The 5,324-nt window shown below is 32.3% G+C and overlaps 1 non-coding gene across 1 annotated transcript; it reads left to right on the top strand.

Moving 5' to 3' along the window:
• The first annotated feature begins 1,894 nt into the window (after nt 1–1,894).
• LOC139865068 (small nucleolar RNA R71) lies at nt 1,895–2,001 on the top strand. Its single transcript, XR_011764598.1, has one exon. It is a non-coding gene; the product is annotated as a small nucleolar RNA R71 (small nucleolar RNA).
• The last annotated feature ends 3,323 nt before the right edge of the window (nt 2,002–5,324 follow it).

The raw sequence follows: 5,324 nt of genomic DNA, 5'->3' as shown, positions 1-5,324 counted from the left end.
AATTTCTCTTGGACCATAATCAACTTGCATATCTGTGACTTTTGCTTTAAGCCATTGGTCGGATTCCTGTGTAATATCCACAAATTCAACTATTTTCGCCTTTTCTCTAGGAGATAGATTGGATACAAACCGGTTACATAACTTAAAGTTCCCCTTGGTTCTAGCATCGCGAATCCGTTTAATAAGTTTCTTCATTGAACTGTTAATAACGGAGTCATTTAATTTTGTATCAACAACGGGGTTCTTTGTTATCAGGTCATCATTAGGTGTTACTTCATATTCCCCACATTTAGGCATTTTATTATTGCTAAGCACTACCGTAGGAGTTGGTAAAACAACATGGTTCTTACATATCATTTTTGTCGGTTCAACAGTTTTGGTTGGTGTAGATTTAGACTTTCGACTCACAAAGGTGATCGATTTTTCATTATTACTAAGTGTCATTCTACCCTCTCTTATATCAAATAACGCCCCGGTAGATGCTAAGAATGGTCGACCTAAAATTAGAGGAATGTTTGGGTCCTCTTCTATGTCAATGACAATAAATTCGACTAAAAAGGTTAAATTACCTACTTTAACGGGTAGGTCGTCAGCAATTACAACTGGGTGCTTAATTGTTTAATCAAAAAGTCGAACACTCATCTCTGTTGGACTTAACTCACCTACTCCTAATCTCTTATATAATGAAAGAGGCATAACACTCACACTCGCACCTAAATCTGCTAGTGCATCATACATGACACAATCACTAAGTAGACAAGGAACAATAAATTCACCCGGATCACCCACCCTGGGTGGAGGTTTTGGTGAAACTGTCTTCACCGGGTTTATCTTTACGGTTTTTGTTTCTTGTACTTTCGTATTCTTCTTATTCTTTCCAGAGGTATCACAAACTTTATTACCTATTACTTTCTCATACTCAACTCCTTTTCTTAGAAACGGGATGGGTGGTTTGTATGGTGCCACCACTGGCTTTACATACTCGGGTGGTGGTGGTGTTGTAACTTCTTCATTGTTACTCACGTCTAAAACCTTTCTATCTTCTGATGCTGGTTTTTCAGAATTTGTTGAGACCATATTAACATTCTCATTCCGAGGATTTACTTCAGTATTACTCGGTAGCTTTCCTTGTTCCCTCTCACTCATCATGCTAGCAAGAGTACCTACGTGTTTTTCTAGATTCAAAATGGAAGCTTGTTGAGTTCTTAATGACTGATCAAACCTCTCATTTGTTTGGGTTTGAGATGTAATAAATTGTGTTTGATATTCCATTAGCTTTGCCATCATTTCTTCTAGATTTGACTTTTTCTCTTCGGTTTGTTGTGGTGGTTTATACAAACCAGGTCTTTGTTGATTGAAAGTGTTGTTTTGAGTTGGTTTGTTATTCGGACCTTGTTGGTTATATGAGTTATTGTTTGGCCCATTTGGATTGTAAAGAATGTTTTGATTTCGATTAAAGTTCGGCCTTGGTGGTTGATAATTATTTTGATAATTATTTCCCGGCCTTTGGTTCATGTAGGAAACATTCTCTCGTTGTTCCATCGTTTGCTCGATGTTACAATCTTTCGTTAAATGTGGTCCACCGCATTGCTTACAACTGATTCGTATTGCGTGAATATCTTTATTCATCTTTTCCATTCGTCTCTCGAAAGCATCTATTTTTGCGGAAACGGAATCAAAGTCATGGCTAGAATCGGCTCTAGCCACTTTAGATGAACGAAAAATATCTTTTTCCTGATCCCACTCATGTAAGTGGGAGGCTGTGTTATCAATAATTTTGTGAGCTTCAGTTGCGGTTTTCTTCATAATGGAACCACCAGCTGCTATGTCGATGTCTTTTCGTGTAGCAAGGTCGATACCTTGGTAGAATATTTGTACTATTTGATAAGTGTCTAAACCGTGTTGAGGACATCCTCTCAACAACTTTCCGAATCTTGTCCATGCCTCATATAATGTTTCATTTGGATTTTGCGTGAATGTAACAATTTCTCCTTGAAGTCTCACGGCTTTAGATGCCGGAAAGAATTGTTTAAGAAATTTTTCAACTAAAATATCCCATGTATCAATCGCCCCTTCAGGTAACGATTCTAACCAATCTTTGGCTTCTCCTTTTAAAGTCCAGGGAAATAACATGAGATAGATCTGTTCATCCTTCACTTCTCAAATTTTAAATAGAGTACAGATCCTATTAAAGGTACGAAGATGTTCATTTGGATCTTCCTTCGGCGCACCACTAAATTGGCATTGATTAGTTACCATGTGTAGAATTTGTCCTTTGATTTCATAATCTGGCGCATTAATGTATGGCTTAATAATGGCGTGACCTTGGCCCGTACGTGTGGCTCTCATTCGATCTTCCATACTTAGAGGTTCCGTTACTTCCATAATTGAAATTGTTGAATACGAATCACTAGAGAATTCTGATTTAACGGTTTGTAGTTCAGGAGGAATGATTAGTGGTTCAGGATCTCTGAATTGTCCTTGAATATCCTCCGGATTCTCAATTGTGAGGTCGGGTTCAAAAAATGGATTATCGGAAATTTGAATTGGAGTATTTGGTCGACTAGATGACGATTCTAAAGAAAAATCAACGACAATATTGGCTAGATGTCTTGATCGAGTTACAGGTGGTGAACGTATGAAAGGTGGTGAACGTTTTGCGTGCATTCACTGAATATCCTTTTAGTTATAAAGATAAAAATTATATAAGTTATCAAATTAATAGACTTTTCTGATTTTGCCCACGTTTCGAATAGTCAATAGATGCAGCAGGTAGCCAGGACCCTTTAAATCGGAAGCCCACAACTCACCACTAACAAATCCAACTATTACTACGAACCAGAAAATTTTAGATGTCTATCAATTTAACCACTTAAAATAATTTTTCGTTTTGAAATTTTAGAGAAGAAATAGAAAATTATATATCCTAAAAACTAGAGCGTCGAGAAATAAGAAAGAAAAAGAACGCGTCGAAAAACGTCGAAAAATAAAGGTCGAAAAATAAAAATAAGAAAGAAAAACGTAGAAACTTAAAAGTCTAAAAACTAAATCTAAAAAGTTGCGCCTAAAGGTATTAAAGCTTAAAAGGAAATCTATATCCAAAACGGCAATAACTTAAAAAGTACTAAAATTCTATTAAATATTAAAGCGATGAGTAACGTCGTAAAATTCTAAAGCGCTTAAATCTTAATCTAAAGAAAAAGCACTTAAGGGATTTTACGGCAAAGCCTAAAAATCTAGAAATATAAAATAACTACTGCAAAAACTAAGTTTAAAACTAATTACGAACGATAAAAATACAAATTACGAATTAAACGTTAAAAATATACAATTTATAAAAAGAGAAAAAAAAATGATAAAATTACTTATTTTTATAAAAATATTATTTTTATATTATTATTTTATAAAAGTATTAATTTATAAATTAATAAAACTAATTAGAACTTAAAAATACAATTTAATTAAAAAATTAAAACTAATTATTATTAAATTAAACCCTAATTTTAATTAATTAATAATAATAATTATTAAACTGAACCCTAGTTCTGTCAGCTCAGACCTGTCACTTCAACTCATGCGATCGCATGAGTTTGAAGTTATAATACCATGCGGTCGCATGGAGCAGAATTCTGGATCTGAATGTTGGGCTGCTACAGTACCGGGCCCGAATTCTTTTACTTATTATTTTTTTTCTGCTTTTAATTTATATAAAATATTTATATAAAAACTTATATTTTAAAAACTACCTATTAGTTTTTGTAGCTAAAAAAAAAAATACAAACTTTTTAATTTTAAAAATGTAAAAATATATAGTAATATATATATATATATATTTATTTATTTATTTTTTCTTTTTCTTGTTTTTATATTTTTGATATTTAAAACGTATTGTTACAAAAGTAAATTAAGGCTTAATAAAAAAAAAATTATAGCATTTCGCTTCGGCGTCCCCGGCAGCGGCGCCAAAAATACTTGATGTGTGCAGAGGTGTATACGAAATAGCTATATTTTTACTAGGAAATACTATTAAATACGATACAATTTTACACAAATTATTTATTTATTTATAAAGTGGATATACCTAAACCTTACTACAACACTTATAGGCAGTGTACCTAATCGTACAGTAGTGTAGTTTTTAGTAAGTCCGGTTCGTTCCACAGGGATCTAGCCAAGTTTAACGCTATATTTTTTTAAAACTATATTTGTATAAATATATATATAAATATAAGTAGTATTATTATTATTATAAAAGGGAGTTTTTACCGTTTAATGACCGGTTTGTCGATTTTTGAAACTTTAGTCACAGTTAAAACCTAATGTAAAATATTAAAAATAAATATAACTTAATTTAAAGCGTAAAGCAAATAACGATAATTAAAGTGCGATAAATAAAATGACGATAAATAAAAGTGCGATAATTAAAATTGCGATGAAATATGAAATAAAGGAATTATGCTTATTTAAACTTTCGTAATCATGATGTTTGACGTGTTGATTTTAGTTTATTACCATGGGTTAATTGTCCTTTGTCCTGGATTATTCAATATGTCCATCTGGTTTTTGTCCATAACAGTCCATCAGTCATAAATATAAAGTGCGAGTGTCCTCGTCAAATTATCCTTATATCCGAAGTCAAATATTCCAACTAATTGGGGACTTAAACTATAATTACACCAATTTTCCTTGAATGTAATTCACCCCTGTTTTAATAAGTCCATTGACTATTAATCCATTCCCATGTCCGGTTAAATGAACGATTATTAGTACTTATAAATATCCCGCCCATCGTGTCCGATCGAGTGTATGTGGTTATTTATAGGTACGTCCAATTGTAAATCTTTATATTAAATTAACGAACTATCATTCAATTAAACAAATATAAAGCCTATTAATAGCCCATAGTCTAATTTCCACAAGTGTCGTTCTTTTGTCCAAACCCCAATTATGGTACAAAGCCCAATTACCCAATTTTAATATTTAGCCCAACATCACGATTACTTCAATTTAAATAAGCATAATAATACTTACCTACGAGACATTAATTTAAAAAGGTTGAACATAACTTACAATGATTAATAATAGCGTAGCGTTACACGGACAGAATTTTGACTTACACACTTACAACATTCGCTAACATACCCTTATTATTATTAAATTAAAATTAAAATTAAAATATTATATATATATATATATATATATATATATATATATATATATATATATATATATCAGAGAGATAGAGAGGATAGAAAAAGGAGTACCAAACTCGGCTGAAAACTTTGCAATTTATAGCACTTGGCCTGACTTTTGGCCCCATGCGA

This window comes from Rutidosis leptorrhynchoides, chromosome 8 (assembly GCF_046630445.1).
Source record: "Rutidosis leptorrhynchoides isolate AG116_Rl617_1_P2 chromosome 8, CSIRO_AGI_Rlap_v1, whole genome shotgun sequence".
Lineage (NCBI taxonomy): Eukaryota > Viridiplantae > Streptophyta > Magnoliopsida > Asterales > Asteraceae > Rutidosis > Rutidosis leptorrhynchoides.
This window is presented reverse-complemented; position numbering and strand designations above follow the sequence as displayed.